This window comes from Pleurodeles waltl, chromosome 10 (genome assembly GCF_031143425.1).
Source record: "Pleurodeles waltl isolate 20211129_DDA chromosome 10, aPleWal1.hap1.20221129, whole genome shotgun sequence".
Taxonomy (NCBI): domain Eukaryota; kingdom Metazoa; phylum Chordata; class Amphibia; order Caudata; family Salamandridae; genus Pleurodeles; species Pleurodeles waltl.
The window spans coordinates 835,751,406-835,765,063 of record NC_090449.1 but is presented as its reverse complement, the minus strand read 5'-3'; the positions used below and the strand labels follow the sequence as shown (position 1 = coordinate 835,765,063).

General features: G+C 48.0%; 1 protein-coding gene across 2 annotated transcripts in view; it reads right to left on the bottom strand.

The window, feature by feature from the left end:
• Positions 1–13,658, bottom strand: part of CNTNAP2 (contactin associated protein 2) — a 2,759,350-nt gene that overhangs the window by 2,040,193 nt on the left and 705,499 nt on the right. The window lies entirely within an intron of this gene.

Here is a 13,658-nt window from a genome sequence, read left to right as displayed (position 1 = left end):
GGGGCTCTCACCAGGTTCTGTTACCCAGAATCCTTTGTAAACCTCAAAATTTGGCAAAAAAAAACCTTTTTCCCCACATTTTGGTGACAGAAAGTTCTGGAATCTGAGAGGAGCTGCAAATTTCTTTCCACCCAGTGTTCCCCCAAGTCTCCCAATAAAAATGGTACCTCACTCTTGTAGGTAGGCCTAGTGCCCGTGACAGGAAATGCCCCAAAACACAACGTGGACACATCACATTTTCCCAAAGAAAACAGAGCTGTTTTTTGGAAAGTGCCTAGCTGTGGATTTTGGCCTCTAGCTTAGCCAGAACCTAAGGAAACCTACCAAACCTGTGCATTTTTTTAAACTAGACACCTAGGGAAATCCAAGATGGGGTGACTTGTTGGGCTCTCACTAGGTTCTGTTACCCAGAATCCTTTGCAAACCTCAAAATATGGCCAAAAAAATCACTATTCCTCACATTTTGGTGACAGAAAGTTCTGGAATCTGAGAGGAGACACAAATTTCCTTCCACCGAGTATTCCCCCCAGTCTCCCGATAAAAATGGTACCACACTTGTGTGGGTAGGCCGAGTGCCCGCGAAAGGAATTGCCCCAAAACACTATCTGGACACATCAAAATGATCAAATACAAAACTACCTGTTTTTGCGGGGTAGGCGACACCTGCGTTTTTGGTCCTCGGCTTAGCAGCTATCTAGGGATACCTACCAAACCCAGACATTTCTGTAAACTAGACGCCGAGGGAGTCCAACGAGGTGTGACTTGCATGGATCCGCCAGTGTTTTCTTACCCAGAATCCTCAGCAAACCTCAAATTTAGCTAAAAAAAATCACATTTTCCCCGCATTTCTGTGTGATCACAGCACCGGGACAAATTTCCTCCACCCCTCAGTCTCCAGGTAAAAATGATACCTCACTTGTGTAGGTGGGCCAAGTGCCTGTGACAGTGAAGAGCCAAAAACATGTCGAAATTGAGGGGGAACTAAAGCGGGTCCAAGAGGGCAGTCTGAAAAAAAAAATGTAGGCTGACAAGTGGGGCAGAATTTTTATTGGTATAAATGAGACAATGCTGAGTGGTAGGAATTATGTGGATTCCTGCTGATTCCAGAAGGTTCCATCACAAAAAATATGGATCAAATGTGTGATTTCCAGCAAAGTTGGAGGTTTGCAGGGCATGGTCAGTGAGAAAATGGTGTGGGGTGCATGTGAAGCACATTACCCTGGACTCACCCAGATGTTCTGTTTTCAGATGTGTCTAGGTCTTGTGGCCTACATGGGAGCATCCCAAAGTGCAAAAAAGTGCCGCCCTCACCATTCCAAGTGGGTCGATTTTGAGAGTTAGCCAAGCACTCAAAAACCAAAACCAAAACCCCAAATAATCAAATGTCCTCTTGCTTGCCATGGGATAAGATAATTAAGTTGGGGTGGAGGCATAACCATGCCCATACTGGTTGGTAGCTACCACCACACTATTTTTTTTTTAAATTTCCTGGCATCTAGTATATTTTCTTCCCCCACCCCTCCATGGTGTGGATCGGGGGTAATTGCCCCATCTGTCTGGTGGGCAGAACAACTTTGGCCCCAATTATTTGGGGTGGGGGTATGGCCTTACCCCCACCCTCCTATTTTGAAAATAAAAATCGTCCCTGGTGGGCTTTCTACACCCTTTGGGGGCAGATGGGCCTCCCAAAAATAGGCCGATCTGGGAAGATATGGCCAACAGTAATGTGCCCTCATGGGAAGCAACCCTTGCCCAAGAGGCTGCCCCCACACAAAACACACACACACCAATTCCTGGTGCCTAAGTGGTTTCTACCCACCCTCCGGGGAAAGATTGGCCTAATAGAAATAGGCCGATCTGCCCCCAAGGGGGGCAGAAATGGCCTAAAATAAATTTGCCCCCCAGGTGAACGACCGTTGCCTAAGGGGTCACTCCCCTTGTGTGAAATTGACGCAAAAAAATAAAAATCACTGGTGTCTAGTGGTTTCTGCCCACTTGGGGGAACATTGGCCTGATAAAAATAGGCCGATCTGCCCCAAAGGGGGGCAGAAATGGCCTAAATACAATTTTGCCCCCCTCGTAGCGGCCCTTGACCAAGAGGCCCTCCCCTTATGTATACATATACATAAAAAAATCCCTGCTGTCTAGTGGACATTTCTTCTGCCCGATTGAATCCCGATCGGGCAGCAGAAATGCAGAGAGAGACATGAAATGAGAGGAAAGGTCTGTACCTCTCCTTTCATGCCTCTCTCGCCCCCTCTACGTGATCGGAGGAGAAATGCTTTTGCACTTCTCCTCCAATCCAGCGTGGAGGGGTAGACCTCTGATGAGGTCAGTGCACAATTGCGCGCTGAAGTCATCAGATGCCACGGGAGGGGTCAGTGGGTGCAGGGTGGAAGGGGAAGCGATTCCCCTTCCATCCCTACCCTGGGGGCGCCAAGGCGGGGCTGATGGGGGGAGCGCTAGCCGTTACAAGGACGTAACGGTTACGTCCTCGGCACCTCAGCACCGAAGCCAAGGAGGTAACCGTTATGTCCTTGGCTACCAACGGGTTAAAAATTATTTGAATAAGTACAAATATTTATTACCATTTTTTATAAATAAAATAAAAATTGCATACTGTATTATTCCATAATATTTATACATAAAATCATAAATAATTGAAAAAATAACATTTTAAATATTTATAAACTTGTGAAAAAATTACTAATTAATATTAGTTAACATTTAACATTTAAAAAATGTACTTTATATTTTCCTTCTGTATGACTGTTACTGTAATCCCCTGCCTCTTTTGATTTATTTGAGTTTGTTGCATTGCCACTGATTGGCATCTGTGGTGCTTGGCTGCAGTAAATTTTAGCCTATTTTGAGAGTAGAATTACTGTAGTAGATCTTGCAGTAACCGTTGAGAAATGCACTCCTCTTACTAATTTGTGGGCATTTGTTTATATTTGAATGTTCCTCCCTTAACCTCTACCTACATTTCCCTAAGCCCATCCTATGTGGTGGTAATTATTCCACATTGTGTAACCACTCCCTACTGCAACTCCAATACCCTTGCTCTCCAACATTTACTACAAAAACAGAGCCCCTGTGTATGCAGATCACCACTAAAAGTGATAAGGGAGGCAGCAGTTGATATCACTGGACAGAGGTTTCTAAACAGCATTTCTGAGAATGGGAAGTAGCACTACTGGAGTACTACTTGTAACATTCAAAAAATGACTTTGGGAATAGGCTAATTCCTTTTGGGAAATATTAACATTGCCATTTCTGCCCTCTTCTTCTACAGTGGCCCAATAAGGCTTTAAGAACTAACAGATTTTTATCATCTGGGGGACAATTCGTAAATATGAGTCAGCTGGAGGAGCCCATCTACTTTTTCAATCAAGACAACACCAAAAAATATCTTTCCTCTTAGTCCTTGACTCAATCAGCCCAATGAAGTGCCAGACATTAATGTTACTAATGGAATTATTTTCGAGTTAGTTGCAAGCTGGAAATACATGCTAAGCAAAACCATCAGCATACAGATTATTGAATGTAATGTTGTCCGAGTCAGCTGTCTTCACATTTTTAAGATTTAACCTCTATCACTTTTCCATGAATATTTTTTTGAAAATATTATCCCGAATAGTAATAGGAAGTTACCTCTTTAAAAGATGAATTGTCCAGCCAGCACAAATTGCCCAGCCAACATGAGTAGGGATAGGGGAAAAATGAGGAATGATAGTGATGGTACACAAATGCACAAACTAGGGAATAGAGCAACACAGACTAGACTGATTGTGATAAAGTGCTATTAGGATTCAGCCAGCAAACATGACAAAATTAAGGGTATAAACAGAAAGGCACAGGTTGCAGCTGAGGATTGCAAGGCCTAATCATCGAATGGTGCATTTGGACAAACATTTCTTTCAAACACCTAACAGCAACAAGGGATCATTCAATGTTGTGAAATATAAAAACATTGTAATAAAACATAAAATAACATGCTTACGCACTCCATAACCAGATACTTATACCTAATGTTTTTTTAAACACTTGTCAAGGCTGTTGACAAGGACAATGCTTCCCCTTCATGCCACAGCCCATACCAGCCCCCATCCCAATTTTCCAGATGCCTGTCAAAGATTAGACCTCTGTTCCAAACAATTTTCACCATAAGCTACAGTGCGTGTTTATTGTCTGGCATTCACCCTGGTGAGTTGCTCCCACTACCTTACCTTGTCCAATAAGTAAAAGGGGTAGCATTCTGCAAATTGCCTTCCCAACTGCTTCCTTAACATGCTCCCATCATCTCCCACAACTTTGCTAGGGCCTTAACAAATGAGGATCTCTATTGAGTAGTGCCACAAAAGCTTACAGTAAATCTAGCACCATATGTCATGCTTCCTCAGATCCAAGTGTGTACAGGCTTGTCTCCAAACAAATTGAGCGTTGTACTACCTCAGTACTCTGGTGTCACCACTCAACCATAAACCCTAATTTCTGAGGGAAGCAAGGGATTCTGCAACAAACATTCTCCTAGTTCTCCCACAATAAAATCTATATTAGCTCTGATTTCTGCTTTTCATTGTGCCAATTAGAGGAAACAGGGCATTCCTGTGCCAGTATCCTTCCTTGCCAGACTTCTGGGAGTAAGCCAAAAGTGGGAAGGGACATTGATTGACTATACCACATGGAATTTACCGAGTTGAAATTTACCAAGATGAAGACATACATTATCTGACACTATGACAAGGAGAACGCTAACTCTGTATCTGCAAACATGCTGATATGAGATCAGGGAACACACTGACTTAGGGGTAGAGAGATTATTAGACTAGAATACAGTAGAATGGGGAGAATAATTGGTAATGTTAAAGAATCATACTGGGACTGAAAAAACACTGCTACTGATCAGAGAGTTCACAAGCATCACAAACCAGGATTGGCACAAACAGACATCTAGACACATCATCCAGTGATCACAGTCCCAACAATGAGAACATTGGTCCAACCGAAGATGATAGCCTACACAACAGGAGCAAGGGTCTGATTTAGCGCCTGATGTAGATGTTGCCGGTCTAACCGCCAATTTGCAGCAGGCCTGAAAAGACTGTCACATCTGCAGTCTCCCACCTAAAGTATTTAGATGTATCGTGGCTAAGCCAAAGACCGCCATGTCGGAGTCTACTCCCTCACACCAGCTGCATCCCACAGCCAATGCAGCAAACTCCAATGTCGATGATTAGCAATTCATCGCCGCCCTGACTAGATAACACAGTTGTGCTGGCGGAGTGCAAGCGGTAGGCTCATGACAACAGGAGTCCATTGCAGGACCCGTTCAGTTTAGTACCATGGCTGTGGCCATTGGTTGGATGCCAATAGCCCACACCTGTTGCAAATTGAAAAATTGTGAACACCTGCAAAACACACTTCGTTTCAGCCCATGATCCTTTGCCATTCCACTGCAGAAGACCAGACAACCATCCAAATTCACAACGTAGTAGACATTTACCTCTCCCTCTGTGCATATTCTGTTAAATCTAATTTTATTACAGTATCCTTCAATTTTTTTCAGCACCAGTTTTGTTTAGATATATTTCACAATGGCTGGGAGAAGAAATCCCCATTTCACAGAGGGGGAATTGTCTGTCATGGTGGATGAAATCTTTAGAGTAGAGCCACAATTGTTTGAAGCACAAGTCCAAGATACTATCATGTCCCAGAAGAGGCAAATGTGGACCAGAATATATGACACGTTGAATGCAGTAGCCAAAAACCTGCACACACAGGAGGAAATTAGGAAGAGGTGGAATGCCCTGCATGGGAAGGTTCGCTCACTGGCCTCCAAACTTCACCTGGAAGCCCAGAAGACTGGTGGTGTTTCTTCTTTCCCCACATTACAAATCTTTCCCTGGGAGGAGAAGGTCCTACAAATCCTCCAGCCTGAAGGCTTGACTGAAATCCCTGGTAGAGTTAGACTGATAAGTCAGACCTACGTATGTCTCCCTAATAAACCAATGGAGGCCTGCCCTTAAGGCAGACTTTTAGAAAGCTGCAACAACCTTAGAAACAGAAATATAGCTAATTTTGAATAACCAACATCTGTTATATCATACAAATTACCAGCAGCATGGATGTAGCTCTCCTTCTAACATAATGCAGTATGGATAGTCAGATTGTGTGTAGTTCCCCATGGATCATCCCTTGCATGGGCCCTGCCCATTACTGTGTATCAATGTATGTTGTTGTGCTTAACAAAAACAGATCCAAAACATCATCCATTTTCACAGGTCAGTATGGTGTTCCTAAGTTCTATTTTCTCATAGTCACATTACATCCAAATGTGTGTACTAGTCGCAAATGTGTTTTCATCTCTAAGATAGGCTTTGTAAATGAAGTGTGTAACTTACTTCTCAAACAAGTATTGCCCATGGTGTCAACTGATGACCACAACTACCATGATGCTCTGTTATTGGATCCGAAAAACAATAGTGGAATGTAATGCTGTTACACTGTTCTTTACTTACATATGCACACACATTTAAAAAAGAAGTGCATTTGTCAGCCATCATGTCATGCTATGGATTAAAATATCACTTCTTGTGTATCTCAACCACGATGACACCTGCTCATAGCTACACTGAATTGATGAAAATGCTTACATCATTTATTGTCTGTAGAATCCAAGATATCCAAAAATGTTATGTGGCATGCTGAACAGAATCAGTAGCCACACATTTAAAAAATCACTGTCCTATGATAAACCATTACAGTATCATTTGTATTATGAACCACTTTGTATCAAATGTTTTTCAGCCTGCTAAGCCTTGGCATGGTCCAGTTCTCTAATCTACTCTCCACTGTGTTGGAGTCAATGTCTGTCACATTGGAGTTGTCATCTACATAAATCAGGCTGCATGGGTAAAACTATGAAAATAACACAATGGCCCAATCAGTCAATCAATCAATCAATTAATCATTTTTTCGTAAAGCGTGGCCACTCACCCATGAGGGTCTCAGGGCGCTGGGGGGAGGAACATCCAAAGAGCCACATCTGAGGTTCTTCCTGAAGATGGTGAGCAATAGGCTTTGTCAGAGGTGCAGGGGGAGGTTGTTCCAGCTCTTTGCTGCCATGTAGGTGAATAATCGTCCTCCGGCCATGGTTTTGCGAATGCGAGGGATGGTGGCCAGGACCAGCTGGGCAGAGCTGAGGGATCTGTCAAGGGTGTGGAAGGAGACACAGTGGTTCAGATAGGATGGTCCTGCGTTGTGTATGGCCTTGTACGTGTGGGTGAGTAGCTTGAAGGTGATTCGTTTCTCGAACAGGCACCAGTGGAGGGTTCTCAGGTGTTGGGAGATATGTTCTCAGCATAGGAGGTCCAGGATGAGTCTGGCAGTTTCTAGTCAAGGTGCTGGAGAAGAGGGAATTGCCGTAGTCGAGCTTGCTTGTGACTAAGGCGTGGGTGATTGTCCTGCGGAAGCCTGCTGGGATCCATCTGAAGATCTTCTGAAGTTTGCGGAGTGTGTGCCAGCAGGAGGAGGTCATGGATAGGGAGGAGTCGAGGATGATGCCTAGGTTGCGGGCGTGCTCAGTCGGTGTGAGGGGGGGTGCTGAGGAATATGGTCCACCAGGAGTCGTCCCGAGCCGACGTGCCGTTTCCAAAGATGATGAGCTCAGTCTTGTTGGAGTTGAGCTTGAGGCAGCTTTCTCTCATGCAGGTGGCGAAGGGCTTCCATTCCTGAGTGGAAGTTCCTTTTGGCCCTGTCCAGGTCTTCCATGAGGGAAATGATGAGTTGTGTGTCATCGGCATATGACACACAGTTCATACCACTGCTCCTGACGAAGGCTGCAGTAGGGGCCATGTATATGTTGAACAGTGTGGGACTCAGTGAGTATCGTTGGGGGACTCTACAGTTGAGTCCTGTGGGTCTGGATGTGTAGGGCAGGAGTCTGACCCTCTGAGTCCTCCCGGAGAGGAAGGAGTGGATCCATTCCAGGGCTCTTCCACGATTCCTATGTCGTGGAGTCTGGTGCGTAGAGTGCTGTTGGAGACCGTTTCGAAGGCTGCTGAGAAGTCGAGGAGTATGAGCTCTGTGGTGTGGCCGTGGTCTAGGAGTATTTAGATGTCGTTGGTGGCTGCCAGGAGGGCTGTCTCCATGCTGTGCTTGCTGGGGAAACCGGACTGGGAGCTGTCCAGGGAGTTGCTGGCCTCAATGAAATTCCGTAGTTGTACGTTGATTGCTTTGTCCAGTAGTTTGGCGGGGTAGGGTAGCAGCGAGATGGGCGGAAAATTCTTTCGTTCTGATGGGTCAGCCGAGGGTTTCTTCAGGACAGGGCATATTTTGGCATGTTTTCAGTCCTCGGGGAAGGTGCCAGTGTTGATGGTGCAGTTCATTCTTTCTCGGAGCTCGGGCGATGGATGTGCTGGCTCTGATGTGTATGTGGTGTTGACAGGGGTCCGTGTAGGTGCTGTTCATGATGCTCACTGTTTCCTCCATGGTGAGAGTGGACCATCCGTGGATGGTCTGGGTGGGTTCTGGGGTGGGTTGGTCGCAGGTTACGGTGCCAGGTTTTTCCGGGAGGAAGCTGGTGTAGATGTCCTGGGCCTTGTGGTGGAAAAATGAAGCAAGTGTGTCACAGAGGTTCTGTGACAGGGGGTTGCAGGTGGCTTCGGAGGGGGGGACTTGTGAACTCATTGATGACTGAGAATAGTTCCTTAGAGTTGTGTGTGGTGGCGTTGATGTGATCCCGGAGTGCGTTCTTCCTTGCGTTCTTAATGTTTCGGCCGTGGGTGGCGGGTGCGGCTCTGAAGGAGGTGAGGTCTTCGCTGGTTTGGCTGTTCCTCCATTTTTTCTTTAAATGTCTGTGAGTATGCTTTGATTCTACGAGTTCAGTGGTGAGCCAGCTGGTTTTCTTAGGTACTTTTTGGCTGATGTCAGCCAGAGGGGGGCTAGAGTGTCGGTGTATTCGGTGATCCATGCATTGAGATTGCACACTGCTGTGTCAGCGCCATTGGAGGAAGGAGGAAGGGAGTTGGCGAGAGATGAGGTGAGTTGCTCATTGGTGGTTTTGTTCCATTTCCTGAGGGGTGTCCTGGGGATGCGATTTCGGCTGCTGGGTGCAGTGATTGTGAAATATATGCAGTGGTGGTCAGTCCATTCTGGGGTGGAGATGGTCTCAATGCTGATCCGGTTGCCTGAGGTGAAAATGGTGGTCCAGTGTGTGTCCTGCAATGTGTGTGGGTGCGGAGACCGGCTGTCTGAGGCCGAGGGTGGCAAGGTTGTTGAGTAGAGTGGTGGTGTTTGTGTTGGCGCGGTCCTCGAGGTGGAAATTCAGGTCACCAGGAGGAGCTAGTCATCTGACACCAGGGCCTCGGGGTAGCGATGTCGACAACGTCATCTATGAATGCTAGGCGGGGGCTGGGTGGCCTGTACACCAGGGTGCAGCGTAAGGAGGAGTTGTGGTTGTCGTGGACCAGGAAGTGAAGGTGTTCCATGGTGGTGCATTGTTCTTCTTGGTCGGCCTTGACATGAAGTGAGGACTTGTGTAGGATGGCAAGACCTCCACCACAGCGGGAGGGCCGCTCCTTCCTTAGGATGTTGTGTCCGTCGGGAATGGTGATGGTGATGTTTGGTCCCGAGATAGGGTTGGTCCAGGTCTCAGTAAGGAGGCGATGTCCAGTCGTGCAGTATTGATCAAATCCTAGAGTTCGGTGGTGTGTTTGTGGAGGGAGAGGATATTAATGAGCAGGCAGTTAATGGGGTTGTGGAGGGTGCTGGGATCTCTGTGTGTGTGAAGTACCTTCAGCTTGTTGAGGTCGGTGCTGAAGTTGCAGTTCCTGCAGGTGAAAGGTCCGTGGGTGTCCTAGGGGGAGATAATGCAGCAGTTGCTGAGACGTCCGGTGTTAAGGCAGAGGAGAGTCTTGACGTCGTAACAGAGGCTGGTCAGGGGGGTGGTTTAACGGAGATGCCGGGTTCCTGGCACTGGCCACGGATGGGCGCAGATGGGCTTGCAATAGGTGTACCTTCGGCACGCCAGCTGTGTGCCCACTGCGTGCAGCCGCCATTAAGAAGGGGAGGTGGCAGGGACAGCGGTCAGCTGGGAGGTGGGAAGTGCAGGAAAGGTGCTTGTGTTGGTGAGGGGGGTGGGTCCGCAGAGGCTGGAGTGGCACGGAAAGGAGGCAGAGGAAAGGAAAAGAGATGGAAAGAAAACAGAAGTAAATGGAAAAATGACTGAAAACAGGCAGACAAAAGCAAGAGTGAAAGAGTGACAGAGAGAAGATACTTACGTGTGATGGCCACTAGATCACCAGGGATGAGGTGCAGAGATGAGCCTGCGGGTAGAGGAGGGCCTTGAAATGAGAGTCAGGAGGCTCTCAGTTCAACCCAGGCAAAAGCAGAGGCAAAAGCAGCAGCAGCCAGAGGAGCTGGGGAGGGCAGCAGTCAATCTCACTCTTTCTAGGTTGGCCCTTTTGCAGACAAAGACACATGAAATGCACGAACACTAAACATATCCTCTGCATCCTTCACAGGTCCAACTACCTAGCCCAATACTCCCTTGTCTGCCAGCAAGCTGGTCCATCTGGTCTGTCTGGCCACACAGCTCCAGTGAGTCAAACCCAGGCCACAGCTACACCTTCCACCACAGCTACAATGAGACCTCAGAGTGAGGACCCTTCCACTTTGTGTGCACCGAGAACCAGCCCCCAGTCCTTGCTATTGCTGAGCTACCAACAACTCAGCCTCCAGTTCTGTCAGGACTTAGTGGTTTCACACATCTTCAAGGGCACAGGCTAGTGGGGGTAGTGGTCATCCAAGGTAGACTACTGGGGTGTTACTTAGCCAAACCACCCTTGACCAAGTTTTGGGATAAGTCCAACAATCCCAAGACGTAATCGGCCAGGTCCTAAACACTCTCCGGGACATTAAGCAGGTGCATTGAAAGAACAATGTGGATATTCAGAACATCAATTCCAATTTGTGTTCCTTGACTGGGGTGATATATGACATTTACCTGCCCGTGTCAGAGGTCCTTCATTATCAGGCAAAGTACAACACTGGCAGCCACAGACAGGGAGGCCCTGCCACAGGATGAACCTGCCTCTGCCACACCAGTCCCTGCACCTGTGCCCCCGCTTAATCCCCAAACTGGACTGTCATCTGGATCAGCTGCAGAGGATGACAAGACCAGCACCATCACCTCGAAGAGAAACCAAACCTAATTTCCTCCTTGTGTGCCTACCATTCACCAATTCACTGTGTGGACTGTTTCATGGACATATTACCTTTTCAGAGGACATTAGTGTTTTGGACATTGGACTTCAAACTCCATCTGGCTCTACTACCATGTTTCCATCCACCATGATAGACTCTTCTTAGTGTGTTTCATCTTATCTTATTTTACCTCACACTTGTTGTTTTCTTCGGAATAAATGTAATGGACACAGAGTACAAAACTCTTGTTTGATTCTTTGTTGCATTTCCTTTGTCATGTCCATCTTCCACGAACATGTTAGGGAAACACGTCCCTGTAGAAATGGAGTCTGGGTTACAAAAACTACTTCTAAATCCAACATATGTAACATTCAGAGTTATATGCTTCACTACCTTGATACCATGGAGGAAAGGGAAAATGTAATGGGAACAAATTAATTGGCAAACTATCACTGATGCATGACCTGCATGACCTGCTTTGGCCGGGAGTCCACTTGGCTCCACCAGACTGCCCCAGTGCTCCTGACCCCCCTACTGCGCCCGGACAGCAGTAGGAGCCCCTCATTCTGATGACCCGTAAGTATTTCCCCGGTGTTTTTCACCTCTGTTTTTCACCTCTGGTATTCTCTTCTCTCGCTCGTTCATTCTTGCCTTTTGCCCCATAGTACTCCGTCACTTGCCATTTTTCACATGTCAATGCCTTTATTCTTTATGCACATTCCGTTGTTTTAACCGTTTGCCTTTTTTCTGCCCATTACTCTGCGCATTGTATATTGTGCCTCATCTGTGGTCCCAGCCTATCTGCCTTCTCTACCGTTTTTTTCTCTCTCTTTCATACACTGTGTTTTCCATTCTTTTTTATCAGCCTGCTTGCCTCTCTCTGCCCTTTTTGTCTGCCCTGTACATATTGTGCGTCTTTCGTGATCTTACTCTGTTTTGCCCACTGTTTATGGTGCTCTCTTAGCCTTTCCGCGCTCCCTTGACCCCACTGACTCCCGCGCCCATCTCTTGCCTCTCTCTCCCTCCCCCAGCCCGTTCCCTCCCTGATCCCTCGGTTCCCTGCCGCTGCCTCCCCTGTGGCCCCGCCCACCACGCACACCCATCAGCCCCCACCCTCCTCCCAGCTGCTCCACCCTCCCACCCCACCCTCTTAATGGCGGCCGCTGTGCGGAGTCTCGTGTGACTCCCTGACCTGCTTTGGACGGGAGTCCACTTGACTCCACCAGCCTCCCCAGGGCTCCTGACCCCCCTACCACCGCCCGGACAGCAGTTCGAGCCCCTCACTCGGACGACCCGTAAGTATTTCCCCTGTGTTTTTCACCTCTGGTATTCTCTTCTCTCGCTCGTTCGTTCTTGCCTTTTGCCCCATAGTACTCCGTCACTTTGCATTTTTCACATGTCAATGCCTTTATTCTTTATGCACATTCCGTTGTTTTAACCGTTTGCCTTTTGCCGCCCATTTCTCTGCCCATTGTATATTGTGCCTCATCTGTGGTCCCAGCCTATCTGCCTTCTCTACCGTTTTTTCTTTCTCTCTCCTTCGTACACTGTGTTTTCCATTCTTTCTTCTCAGCCTGCTCGCCTCTCTATGCCCTTTTTGTCTGCCCTGTACATATTGTGCGTCTTTCGTGATCTTACTCTGTTTTGCCCACTGTTTATGGTACTCTCTTAGCCTTTCTGTGCTTCCTCGACTCCGCTGCCCCCGCGCCCATCTCTTACCTCTCTCCCCCTCCCCCCTGCTCGTTCCCTCTCTGATCCCTCGGTTCCCTGCCGCTGCCTCCCCTGCGGCCCGCCCCGTGCACATCCATTGGCCCCCACCCTCCTCCCAGCTGCTCCACCCTCCCACCCCACCCTCTTAATGGCGGCCGCTATGTGGCCGCGCGCAGCTGGCGCACCCGGAGGCACCTGGACCGAGCCCAGCGCCAGTCCCCCTGGTCCCCACAGCCAAAACACCCCCGGACAACCCTACTCCCCTCTCACCCTCCACTCCCTCAACCCAGGCCCCCACCCCACCTGCACCCTCTCCAACCCCACACACACACATGGCCCCTTCACCTGCTACTCCTGCCACTTCTCCTTCTCCACATCCTCCACACCCCACACCAACCACAGCGAACCCCCAACAAACACATAATCCCCAACGCAACATACACCTGCTCTAGCCCCATGCACACCAACCAGCCGCACCGCACACCACCTCACAACCAGAACACGCCCGCAACAACACCATCGCACAACACAACAACACCCACCATAACCACCTCAACTGCCTACTCCTCAACACGCGCTCCCTTCACAAACATGCCATAGAACTCTGGGATCTCATCACATCACACTCACCTGACATCGTCTTCCTCACGGAAACCTGGACCAACCACTCCTCAGAGCCCGACATAGCCACTGCCACCCCCGTGGGATACAAACTCCAACGCAAAGACCGCCTTAACAAG